Source organism: Triticum aestivum, chromosome 1B (genome assembly GCF_018294505.1).
Source record: "Triticum aestivum cultivar Chinese Spring chromosome 1B, IWGSC CS RefSeq v2.1, whole genome shotgun sequence".
NCBI classification, from domain to species: domain Eukaryota; kingdom Viridiplantae; phylum Streptophyta; class Magnoliopsida; order Poales; family Poaceae; genus Triticum; species Triticum aestivum.
In genome coordinates this window covers 168,017,606-168,031,523 of record NC_057795.1, presented here as the reverse complement: position 1 = coordinate 168,031,523, position 13,918 = coordinate 168,017,606, and the positions used below count along the sequence as shown (strand labels likewise).

General features: G+C 42.9%; 1 long non-coding RNA gene across 3 annotated transcripts; it reads right to left on the bottom strand.

The window, feature by feature from the left end:
* Window positions 1–5,797: 5,797 nt before the first annotated feature.
* Window positions 5,798–11,615, bottom strand: LOC123113974 (uncharacterized). Of its 3 annotated transcripts, XR_006456352.1 has the most exons (9): window positions 11,351–11,615; window positions 10,476–10,620; window positions 8,936–9,163; window positions 8,575–8,660; window positions 7,794–7,923; window positions 7,197–7,282; window positions 6,997–7,097; window positions 6,089–6,789; window positions 5,798–6,013 (listed from the first exon to the last, which is right to left on the bottom strand). It is a non-coding gene; the product is annotated as an uncharacterized lncRNA (long non-coding RNA). The 3 variants fall into 3 exon arrangements; XR_006456350.1 differs by having other exon boundaries at window positions 6,089–7,097; XR_006456351.1 differs by lacking the exon at window positions 8,575–8,660 and having other exon boundaries at window positions 6,089–7,097.
* Window positions 11,616–13,918: the final 2,303 nt, after the last annotated feature.

Sequence of the window (13,918 nt, the reverse complement as noted above, 5' to 3'; positions counted from 1 at the left end):
CCTTCTCTTCTCTTTTTCCTTTCCTTCTCTCCTACTCCTACTACATGGAAGGGAGGGGGGAATCCTACTCGGTGGGAGTAGGACTCCCCAGGGCGCCCCATAGTTGAGGGCCGGCCCTCCCCCTCCTCCACTCCTTTATATACGGGGAAGGGGGGCACCCCATGGACACACAAGTTGATCTGTTGATCTCTCCCAGCCGTGTGCGGTGCCCCCCTCTACCATATTCCACCTCGATCATATCTTAGCGGTGCTTAGGCGAAACCCTGCGTCGGTAACAACATCATCACCGTCATCACGCCGTCGTGCTGATGAAACTCTCCCGTGAAGCTCTGCTGGATCGGAGTTCACGGGACGTCATCGAGCTGAACGTGTGCTGAACTCGGAGGTGCCGTATGTTCGGTACTTGGATCGGTCGGATCGTGAAGACGTACGACTACATCAACCGCGTTGTGCTAACGCTTCCGCTTTCGGTCTACGAGGGTACGTGGACGCCACTCTCCCCTCTCGTTGCTATGCATCATCATGATCTTGCGTGTGCGTAGGATTTTTTTTAAATTACTACGTTCCCCAACAATTGGGCGATGAAGAATTTATCAAGCATGTGGTGGAGACCCGTGAAACTAATGCTAAAAACTGGCTTTCTTGAAGCTAGAATCTCTATCGCGGTGAATTTGTCAAGATGGCGATCACACTATGTGCGATATGGACAACGCGGAGAAAAGCGTGGCGATGTTCCAAAGCCCAATGTCTACCTATCTTTTTTATCGAGAGATTTATCTCTCAGTGAGAAAGCTTAAAGAGATTGTTTCATGCTTATGATTATTGAGATCAGATTTTTCTTAAATATATCATTAATTATTGTTGTGTTTCTCAACATCAAATGCATTTTACCTTTACCCCCTTGCCAATAAAATGCATTTTACATATCAAAACTTGAGCGCCGGAGATATTGTCGATAAGGACAAATTATTGGGCAGCAAAAAGGTGTCCCATACCGGGTCAGTGATAGTTTAGCTTACAGTGCTACATGTCCTAATTTGTGCATCTTCATATTATTTGTTCCCATACCGTTCATTAGTTATTGTTGTCTTTTCTGAACATCAAATGCATTTTACCTTCGCCCTCGAAAAAATCATTTTACTTATCAGAACTTGAGCAGAAGATTATTGGGCAGTGAAATGGTTTGTTCTGTATCGGGTCTGTTATATTTTAGCTCAGCGTGCTCTATTTTGGGAATTTGCATACTCTTGGTTGGAGGATAAAAGTGATCCTCGTAAGTTATTTGTTTACGAGATAAAATCTTTTAAAAGCCATGTGCTAATGTTAATGTCATTAGTTATTGTTGTCTTTCTGAACATCAAATGAATTTTACCTTTACCCCCTAAAGAATGCAGTTGGCGTAAAAAAATGCATTTTACTTATCGGGACTTGAGCATTGAAGATTATTGGGCATTGGAAAGGTTTGTTCTGTATCGGTTTGTTATATTTTAGCTCACCGTGCTACATGTTCCTATTTTGTGCATTTTCCTACTCTTGGTTGGAGGATAAAAGTATATACACACACACACATATATATATATATGACAAATTTTTCCTACTACCGGATGTAGTTACTCCCAATTTTGTTTGATACGTTCTAGGTAGTATCTATTATATTAAAGAGTATGTACGCGTAGTATGTAGTATATAAGAATGTTTAGGTAGTATATATACTACTTTTTTGGTAGTATGTATCGTATTTTGTGCATACTCTATTTCGCGTACAAATATATATGTATTTCACAAATACAATAAAACCATGAGCTCACTTACAATTTTTTCATATAACTCACTTTGGAGTATCTTAGATGTTGTATATGAGCATACTAAAAATAATAAATTAGAGTATATACTACCAAATGGTAGTATATGAGAAATGGGTATAGCTACACCCGGTAGTAGGATACATTTTCTCTCTCTCTCTCTATATATATATATATATATATCAGGAAAAAAATAGTAGGAGTTAGAAAAAAAACACTGTGACAGAGAAGAAAGCTACATGTTCCTATTTGGTGAGTGATAGGCGCCGGCGTCCCGGCCAAAACTTTCAGCCGGTCTGCCTAGGGCCATTCGATCTGTACATGCATACCCGTCAGATCAATCCCCTTGCTCTAAAAAAAAGTCAGATCAATCCCCCTTCCCCTCCTTCGTCAACCTCCCGCACGGGAAAATAGGGAGAGGACGAGAATGCCGCCTCCGCCCGCGCCAACTGCCTCGCCTCGTCTTCCGGTTGCAGCACCGCCGCGTGCGCCACTGCCTCGCCTTGTCTTCCCGTTGCAGCACCACCGCATGTGCCGTCGTTCTGTCGGCCTGACGCCTCTCGTCGTGCGGCCGTCGGGATTGCAGCACGGTTGCCCGCGAAAATTCAGCTTCTGCCGTTTGTAGCTCTTCATCGGCTGGTTCCAACATGTGGACGTCGTGGTTGCGGCAGCCCCCGCCGTCGCTATCTCAGCTCGCCACCGAAACCGGCTTCCACCACCGTGTTCATCAAAAAGAGCTTCGACAACGAAAAAGGGGTTCCGCTGGTAGTAGCAAAAACCAAAAACCGTCCTAGCAAAAATATATCACGGTTCTAGCAAAAATGTTCCCTCACCAGAGGTCACAAACAAAATAAATGTCGCTGGTTCCAGCTCCGCTGCAGTTGGTTGTAACAAAATTGATTGCTGGTTATAGCAGAAAAAAACTTATGCAACAAAACACATAGCAACCGTTGTCCGTCGCCGCCCCAAATCCTAGCATATGCATGCCGGATCCAACAAAAATCAAAGCGGTTCCAGCAAAAATCCAGCCGGAGGTTGAAGCTTTACCAACAAAAATCTCCAGTATTAGGTTGAAGCAGAAAAAATTACCGGTTCCAGCAAAATAGAAAGACCGTGGTAGTAATTTTAAACTGCTTCCAGCAAAATCAAAACAAGATGGTAGCAAAAATTAGGATCGGTTCCAGCAAAAAAAGAATATAGTTGCTGCAAAAATGCCCCCTACTTGTAACATTCCCAACCAGTGGTTCCAGCAAAAATCCAGCCGAAGGTTGAAGCTTTATCAACAAGAATTTTCGTTGCCAGGCACTAGACTGGCTGGTTCCAGCCAAGCACGCGGTGGGGCGGGCGTGGGGTGGGGGGTGGGGGGTGGGGGGTGATGCACGACGGAGTAGCAACAAACTAGTGCTCTCATGGCTGCAGGAGGAATGAAAGGAGAGAGAGGGGGGGAGGAATCGAGCTTGAGAGGGCTTGCATGGTGAGAGGGATTTGATGAAGATAGATGCTGGTGTGGCTCAGGATAAGGTGGGGGAAATATAGCGGTGTGGTGCGGCTGAGGATAAGGTGTGGTGGAGAACGGGAGCGATGTGGGCCCACGAGTCAAGTCGTGTGTCGCGAGCGACCGGCCGAAAACTCGGCCGGTGCCCCGACGTAAAACGTTTCCCTTCCTATTTTGGGCATTTTCATACACTTTGTTGGACGATAAAAGTGACCGCCATAAATAAATAAATAAATTGTTTCTCGTATATATACTAGAAAAAACAGTAGGAGTTAAAAAAAGGTTGTGACAAAGATAAAAAATACATGTTCATATTTTGGGCATTTTCACACTCCTGGTTGGAGGATAAAAATGACCGCCATAAATAAATAAATTGTTTCTCATGGTATATATATCAGGAAAGAAAATTAGTAGGAGTTAAAAAAAGTATACATATTCATATTGTGGGCATTTTCATACTCGTGTTTGGAGGATAAAAGTGACCGTCATAAATAAATAAATTGTTTCTCGTACATATATCAGAAAAAAATAGGAGTTAAAAAAGGCAACTAAAAAAAGCCATGTGCTAATGTCTAGCACCGACTCCACACGTACTTTGCCTCTTTTTTTATTGGTTGGCTCTGGCCTCGGTCCATTTTTCGGCTCTGGCTCTTTTTCTTTTGTGGGCTCTATAAAGAGCCTCTTTTCTTTTTTTCTCATGGGCTCTAATAAATTGGTTTGGGCATTATCACACTCCTGATTGGAGGATAAAAATGACCGCCATAAATAAATAAATTGTTTCTCATGGTATATATATCAGGAAAAAAAATTAGTAGAAGCTAAAAAAATATACATATTCATATTATGGGCATTTTCATACTCTTGGTTGGAGGATAAAAGTGACCGTCATAAATAAATAAATTGTTTCTCGTACATATATCAGAAAAAAAATAGGAGTTAAAAAAAGCAATTAAAAAACAACCCATGTGCTAATGTCTAGCACAGACTCCACAAGTACTTTGCCTCTTTTTTTATTGGTTGGCTTTGGCCTCGGTTCATTTTTCGGCTCTGGCTCTTTTTCTTTTGTGGGCTCTATAAAGAGCCTCTTTTTTTTTCTCATAGGCTCTAATAAATTGTTTTGGGCATTATCACACTCCTGATTGGAGGATAAAAATGACCGCCATAAATAAATAAATTGTTTCTCATGGTATATATATCAGGAAAAAAATAGTAGGAGTTAAAAAAAGTATACATATTCATATTGTGGGCATTTTCATACTCTTGGTTGGAGGACAAAAGTGACTGTCATAAATAAATAAATTGTTTCTCGTACATATATCAGATAAAAAATTAGGAGTTAAAATAAGGTCGTGACAGAGATAAAAACTTAAAAAAAGCCATGTGCTAATGTCTAGCACAGACTCCACATGTACTTTCCGTCTTTTTTTATTGGTTGGCTCTGGCCTCGGTCCATTTTAGCTCTTTTTCTTTTGTGGGCTCTATAAAGAGCCTTTTTTCTTTTTTTCTCGTGGGCTCTAATAAATTGTTTTGGGCATTATCACACTACTGGTTGGAGGATAAAAATGACCGCCATAAAGAAATAAATTATTTCTCATGGTATATATATCAGGAAAAAATTAGTAGGAGTTAAAAAAAGTATACATATTCATATTGTGGGCATTTTCATACTCTTGGTTGGAGGATAAAAGTGACCGTCATAAATAAATAAATAAAAAATTAGGAGTTAAAATAAGGCCGTGACAGAGATTAAAAATTAAAAAAAGCCATGTGCTAGCACAAACTCCACAGGTACTTTGCCTCTTTTTTTAGGCCTCTTTTCCTTTTTCTCATGGGCTAGGCTCTTTTTCTTTTGTGGGCTCTATAAAGAGCCTATTTTCTTTTATTTTTCTCATGGGCTCTAATAAAGGCCTCTTCACCTTTTTCTCATGGGCTAGGCTATGAAGCTTCTATTTTTATTGGTTGGCTCTGGCCTCGGTCCATTTTTCGGCTCTGGCTCTTTTTCTTTTGTGGGCTCTATAAAGAGCCCTTTTTTTTCTCATGGGCTCTAATAAAGGCCTCTTTTCTTTTTTCTCATGGGCTAGGCTATGAAGCCTCTTGTGGGCTCTGAAGCATCTTTCCTTTTGGTGGGCTCTAAGGCCTCTTTCTCGGCTGGTTGTCCCCGTGGAGGTAATGCGATTGGAGGAAGGCACTATATAAGCTGGGCACAGCGTCCCACAGCAGGCGAGGTGGGACAATTTTTAGAGCATACAACCTGTGCGCTCGTCCGCATGGGCTGACTCGGCACGCACGCGCGCTGACACAGTATCCGGCCCACCAGAGGTTTCAACGATCGAAAAAATAAATAAATGATGTTCGCTAATACTCCCTCTGTTCCGAATTACTTGTCTTGGATTTGTCTAGATACGGATGTATCTAGCACTAAAATGAGTCTAGATACATCCGTATCTAGACAAATCCAAGACAATTAATTCAGAACGGAGGGAGTATAATACACGGTCCAGAGATCGAACGCCGGACCTTGCTGTATTATCCAGCCGTAATAAACCGTCACGTTTTCTTTGAGACAATGATGAGAACTACTCCTACTTAGTCATCACCTGTTCCTGCGACCTGCTAACAAAGCCACGACCACGACGATGCGTTCTCCAAAACTCTGGCCTCATGTCGACGTGCGCCACCGCCCACTCGCAGCATCGTCCACCTGCAGTCATCCGCTCTGTGCAGAAGCCATTAAGGTTAGACTTATACAGGGGGAACACACCGATTGCATTGATCAAGGTTAGATTTATACAAGTGGATGTCCAGCTCGACATGCTTGGTGCCGTGGTGGTGAACGAGATTGCTGGATAGGTACACGGCAAAGATGTTGTCGCAGTAGACCAGCATGGCAGCGTTGCAGTGGTGACCGCGCAGCAGAGCTTGCCGAGGAGTTGTCGAAGCTAGACACACTCGGCCCGGTGTTGGCCACGCTACGGTACTCTGCCTCCACGCTGGAGCGGGACGCCGTGGGCTGGCGCTTCGAGGACCACGAGAGCAGCGCGTCGACGAGGAACCGATAGAATGCCATATTTTCAGAGGCATCTGGAGGTTATGGAACGGATAACATGTCGACGCGGGAGAGACACGAAGCAGGCGTGGGTGGGGATGAGCTGGTGCACGCAATCGGTGGCGAACACAAGGCTGCTGCTACGCACATCTGGTACCCGCAGGACTCCCTCCACTCCGGGCGAGGTGGGTGCACGGGACCAAGGACCGGACACAGCGCCCACGCAAAGATGCCAGGAAGCAAGACGGGGGGTGACTAGCTCCAGCAGCGACGCCGGGGGGTGACTACCTCCAGCAGCGACGCACGCGGGCTGTGCCTGGGGTGCTAAGCAGGGTACCCAGCAGACTGCCGGATCCCCTCGTCTTCCCGGACGCTGCGGAAGGAGAAGATGCACCGCGGGCCACCGCCAACCGCCGACACTGCATTACCATGCCCTGAGCCGCCACCTACTCGCCCCGCACAGCCATAAGCCGCCCCGCACAGCCCATCATCGTAATACATACAGGGTTGGAAAAAAAACTTTAATCTTTTATTAGGCAAAGTAAATCTTGTTTCTTCAGCATCGCTACATTTTATTTTGGAATGCTTAATATGAAACTGCAGCGCAAACAGCATTGTTGTTGAAAATAGTTCCTGGATGATGGTAAACATACCTTTTTCACGGTAAGCACATGAGCCCTTTCAGTACATGGCCGGTTCGTTGTTATAGTTCATTTCAAACGGCTGAAAGAGCAACTCGTTCTTGTCCTTTGACCTTCAGAGAACGGTAGAAAGTTAGGGACTGTAGATAACAGAAGAATTGAATAGGATAATGCAAACAAATATTTAGATTACGTAGATGATGAAAGAAGACCTTCAGCATATCGTAAGCTTCGTTTTCGCCCTTTCTGGACTTCACTAGCATCCAAAAGCATGTCTTGTACTGGATCCTGTTGTGACCTGTGAATTGTACAGGGAGTCAGCTCATTTTCTTATGGTTTGTTGTTCGAACTAGCTACAACAGTAATAAGCCCTTGCATCAGGATACTATTAGAAAATGAAAATGAAGTGACAAGGGCATTGATAAGTATTCATCACAGTAAAACACTAAACAAGAACTAAATTTAATGCATACATACTGGTGTGGATGAAGAGATAAATTTAGATGTTACATATTGTACTACTGTCGACAAGAAACTGTAAATGGCATTGGAGCATATACATTCCATAAATAGGAAACTTGGGGTCCTCACTGATCAATTTGGCAGGCGCTGATATGAACAACAGTTCAATTACAACATGGAAGCCTATGGATGTATTCGTACTTCTATAATATATTCGTATCTATATTTTTCTTCTCCCAAACACACAGTTAGACCGATGTTGTATACAGTACAGTACTGGTTGTATGTATGAAAGTTGACTGGAGCTGGACTGGAAGCATTGCTAAAACTATAATGATTCAACCAACCTTCTCGAAGAATGTTTTGATGTTTTTCTCGAAACTCATGTCCTATGATATCAAAAATTGACACTGTAATTGCCAACCGGGTTCTTTTTATAAGATTCCCATAATCGTCAATTTTCAGCGTTGTTTCTACCTGCAATGATATGTACAACAACACTTCCATCAGTATTCGAAAGAGCACCATACAGGGTTAACTGTTCTTAAGTAAGAGTTGAGCAAACATGTCCCACAAAATAACATTATTCAACAATCAGACCCACAATAGAAATACATTACGTAATCTGCACAGCTGATTAGAAGAATTATAGCATTCGACCAATATCAGACAAGGAAATGGCGTGAAATGCCAAATACGGAGTTCCGATTATCCCTCAAAACTAAAGTATAGAGGGACTTTTCACATTTAACTATCTGGATATCAGATGCGAATTCAGAAATGCTAGATTGATCTCTGCACCAAGTTATGATTAGAAACTATGATGGTCATTTGCATAAATCATGCAAGCGATATCTTGTGACAGAAACATGGAAATTATGTCACTGAGAATGAGTAGGAACATTTAATGATGATTTCCTTTTGTATGGTTGACACCATTACGTTATCTCGATAAACGCTGGATCCTTTTCGGAACATAGTCGATTCATCATCATGGATGATTTGGAACTGTTGTGAAAGCAACTCGATTTTATCCTTAGAAAATGTTCCCTAGAATAGATGGTTCACAAAAAAGAATTTATACAAATGATACAAAAGACAACTCAAACTCTATAAAACTCAGATTACCTTCAATGCTTGTTGTGCCTCTTTTTCAGTTTTTTCAGATATCACTAATGTCCAGAAGCATGTATTTTAATGATTATTTCTATGACCTGAAACACACGTCTCAAATTAAATATGTTCATTATACTTACCCAATAAACTAAAACAAACTAAGCAACGGAGCAACCGGACATACAAATCTATTGAATGATGATACATACACCATACTTGTGTTTATTTAATATTGCTGACGTTTCTACAACTTTGGGGGAATAACATACACGACAAGATGTTATTGTAGAGGAGATCAACATGCACAATTGCAAAATACAAGAATCTTATCACTTATACTAGGAAACTGTCGACTGTAGTTAAAGAAGCTTACAGTCCAGTTGCCTCCATGCCAAATAATCACGAATGGTCTTCATATTTGGATAGCATACAACTCGCCCATCAAAATATGGAGCCTCTCTCAACTCTTTATTTGGAAAGAAATCTTTCAACTTCATCACATACACAGGTGTGATGTAAGAAACACACAAAGAGAGAATTTTGCTGCAATTATTGGTAGAGAAGTCTTTGACAGAATTCTGTTCCCTCTCTGAAAACAAAACTGCAAAGCAAACAGAAATATGAGAACCTAACATTATTATCTGAGAACAAAGCCCGTGCAATTCAAAAGTATCTCCATTCATAAAAGTATTTGCATACAAATTTTTAATATAAAATTTGCATCCATTTTACAATCTAACTTTCATGAGAAGATGTTATACGGGTTATACCTGTACTCATCACTAAGAGCATCTCTAGTAGATCCCTTATATCGCGGTACCGTAAAAGCATTATAAGGGGAACCTTAAACCTGTTTTGTGGTACCGTGCAGGCTACATTGGAACGGATCCCAAAAAAAATACCGTAATACCAAATATTCCCCGTGGTCTTCTCCTTCTTCCTTTCACCCGCATCTCCCTGAATCCTTGTCGCCACACACCGTGCAGTCCACCTCCGCACACGACGAACCAGGTGTCGCCGCACACCTCGCAGGCCGCCTCGCACGCGCCTGGCTGCTCGGCGGAGCACCGACCAGAGCCGCGACTGCTCGTGCAGCGCAACCACCTCGTCAGCGACGCCAACGTACCTCCCGTCTATGAACAGCCGCAGCAGCAGCGGCATGTCACCGTCCCTCCCAAGGAGCACGCACGGAGCTAGCGCCGGCCCACCGAAATCAACTAGAATCGCTCCAGATCAGGCCTGTCCGCTGGAAATTTGGCCGGAATCGAGACTGACATGATAGATCTTGATCAAAATGAAAACTATTCTGGCGGTTGGACCTGAAACTTCCCTCCCGCCAACTGTCTTTTTTTAAGGTGAACAGAAAAATTTGCCCTGAATCCTGAACAACTGCAGGATTGGAGGCTTATTTTAAGGTTTCCCTCAAAAAAATATGCGGGTCGGCCGATTTTGAGTGGTCTGGCCGGGTCGGTTTTTCCGCTCAATCCCGTAAAAAGCAGTTATTTTACAGTTTTGGCTCTTTTAAGGGGTCTGCTAGAGATGCTCTAACACCATAAGAAAACACTATGTCAGGAAATTCCTCGAGGATAGAACTAGCACAAGCATTCATCAATCTTAAAGCGCTCTCATCATTTGGTTTCTCAAAGGCGTGTATCTTCGAGAATCTAACAAAAAGAGGAGTGAAATTAGTGGAGACTGGAACAACAAAGATAAGCTATTTATAATCTGAAGCAACAGTAATTCCCAGATATGCATATAGTAACCTTCATTGCATGTTTCCCACATGCTTATACTTCAACAATCAAGCAAAAGACATTGGTACATGGACAAGATTAAGAACTTGACATGGTGAAATGATCTATGCAGTTGCTTAACCACTTTTTTTTCTTATTGAAGGAAGAGATGAACAGTACCGGTGGAAATGACAGCCATCTAAGCAGACAATGATCCAGTTGGAGGCCGGGAGGTGATGGTCGAACTCGAATTCCCTCTTCACATACTCGTACTCGCTATTGGCCATCAATACACGCCACAGAACACATGTTCTTGGAGCTACACCTACATAAAATTGTAGCAAAGAGACAGTTTAGAAAATTGGGTGAAATCTTCATTGCAAGTTTGCAACTAGCATTTTTGGATTTAACACATTTTCCATTGTAAACGTCTGAATGAACTAATTTCTCTGGTGACATTGTAATGTTTTTATTTCCCATTATAACAAGAGGCGACATGGTTGACCATGACCAAATAACCATGTTTCCCTTCCCCTCAAGATTTTACTGGATTTTTTTTGTTTTTCTTCACTAAGGCAAACTTCATCACACCTGTTGCTCGAGAAACATTTCCGCTGTAGACATCAGGTAACAAAAGGTGAACGTATATTTTGTTTCTAAACCTACGTAACTTTGGACGTTGGTGGAAAAGGTGGTCCCGTTCCTATACAAACTGGAACCGAGGAGGTTCCTCCCTGATTTGTCCTTTTTTTTTCTTATTTGAGAGAGTAGAACCGGTGCGCATCATACAGTGCGGTACAAGAAATTAGAGTAGGAAACCATACAGGAAAGCAGAATTTTACACTAGCTAGCTTGTAATCGACAACAACAAGAGTTCACACAAATTTGACATGTCAGTTTTGACCAAACTAGACATCCCAGGGTTCTGATTGAAGGAGCGTCTGCAGGCAAGAATATCAATTTGCTTCATTCTAGTGTTAACTAAAGCAGAATAGCAACAACATAGCAGAAGTGGTGCCCGCCGAACTGTAGGCAGACTTAGGTTTTTTACTAACCTGCGACCTGGCCGGGGCAATGGAGGCTGGCTGCAGGTCAAGCGCGCTCCGAACCTGGAAGCGGCGGCGGTGCTGGCGCCTAGCTGAGAGCGTGTTTTCCGGTCAGTGCCGTGCGCCGGCGATGGCGGCGGGAGCACTGGAGGCGATGGCGGAGGGAGCACTGGAGCTGGAGGCGATGGAGGAAGGAGAGAGCGACATTTTTTTTAGGGAAGAAAGCGACGTTTCAGGATGCGGCGCGAGGTGACAGAGCGGAGACCCTCGTGACTAGGCTGGGCCTGGGCCTCATGGCTTCAGGTTGATCTATATGACATTCGATTGTAATCCTAAAAATACTAGTTGAATGCCCGTGTGTTGCCACGGGACATAAAATAGATACACCGGTCATCGTTTTAATCCGGAAGTGTATGTCAAACATGATGGATATTCAGCCATATAACGACAACCACCAATTCTTTCTCCCACTTCTTTTCTCCTGGACGCTAACCATATCTATATTTCACCATGGAATAGTAGGGAAGGCTCCTGATGTGTATTTTAAAAATTAGAAGTGTGTCCCTAACTCCCTATGTCACCATCTCTTTCACTACTTCCCTTGCATCCAGAAAAGCGGCATATTTCTCCCGCCGTTCCTTCCTCTCCACATCCATTGTCTTAATCCATCTTTGCTCTACCATTGTTGTCAATTCAAATGTTAGTCACTTCGCCTTACTATTGCTTGGGTAGTTCTTCAAAACATTAGAAAGATCTATGAAATGGTGCATATATATCAAGAGAAATGATGAGTAGGGATGACGACTTACCAACAAAGGGACATATAATCACCAACTCCCCTTTATACCTCATTCATCCTGGGGTGGCCATTTGTATAATCAATGTAACCTGGAACATGTACATAACTAATATTATCTCCATCAAATATGATGATAACTCAATGATTACAAATGCTCCAACACCCTAGTATGATCATTTTGTTGAAGCAGGGTGAGTATTGCGTTGATATGCATCAACAAGTATGTCCATGAGTGGCAGGCCTCTATGGGAAAAAGTGAGCTGAGTAGAAGAGAAAAAGAAGCGCAACACTGGATAAATACTTGGATAAATAAAAGATTCTAAGCTCTTCACTACCATAATTGTAACCTTTATTCAATAAACAAAAATATAGTAAGGATACACAAATATGATAAGAGCAGGCTGATCTACTAAATAGTAAGTACGGTATTTCATGTTGACCTAATTCATTCAAATGCTTACAGGAACAGGTACACTTGCAAATCCAGGATACATTTATTTATTACAGATTTTTTTGGTGAATACGCAAAAGGCTTGCATATCATTGCATTCATGGAGGGGGGGGGGGAGTTAGCGGTTACAGGGGTAGTTTCACAAGCACGCACACAGGAGGGCGTGAGTGAGGACTACGGTGGCGCGTACAAGGGAAAGGGGTGCGCACAGGCCCCAAGAACAAACAAGATACGGCATGGGGAGCAGGTTGCTGAATCAAATTCATTTATGAAAGTTCTTCATGCTACGGAGATATATACATGATGAAAAACCTATCCTCTCCAATCCCTCTCAAATAAGTGACATCAATACAAAACCAAAGAAAGAACTCCAAAAAACACAGCAATTTGCCCATTAAAATTGAACCTAATTGTGCATGTGTAAACTCATTTGATATACATTAGTGACCGAAATGTATGTCATCCATTGGGAAATCTAGTTTACTTTAAGGTATTATATAAGGGCAACTCCAAAGCACATATACCCAAATTTTCTTTGCATTTTGTTCGTTTGGGTCGACAAACAGGCGGATATGGGTGGATAGGTGAACACAGCATGTGAACCCAACAGGACTAATTTGGTGATGATGCCCTCATTGTCCGCCCTTGAGAGTCGCATACCCGGCCTTGCACAGCGACGTGAGAGCTCGCCGGAGCCGACGAAGAGCCCACGGCCGCGCTTTGGACGCACATGCTCGGCCAACGTGACGACATGCTCGGCCACAAGTAAGAAAAATATTCAGCTAGAGTAATCAAATCAAGTCTTCATTAAAACATTCAAGCTGCATGAGTCCACAGGTGTCGTCAGCCTCTGCCACCACTCTGGCAAAAACACCACATGCTGGATTGATCGCTTGCATAATTCAGTTAAAGCAATTTCCTGCAAAAGTATAGCACGAGCTGTTTCAGATGACTTGCAAAAACACAGTAGGGTGTTCTCAAACACACATACACACACACACACACACACACACACACACAACAGGGTACTCGGTGCACATTACTGCAGGCTATCCAATAAGAGGGAAATTCAGAGCCAACTGAACATTCTCACTCGAATAGTTTGATGCACCTACCGTCCTGGTCAAGATGATTGATGAACTGGACTACAGGAATAAGAACTGCGCATGCGTAACAGAAATTGGCAATTTTAGTACGAAGCAGAACCCGTCGACCTGCATCTGATAAAGAAAGGGAGGTGGAGCAGCGCCTGGCTTCAGAAGAGAAGGGGTCCGTGAAGGACTGGTGGCGATGAAGAAAGTCAGTACCAGCGGCGCGATGGGACGGG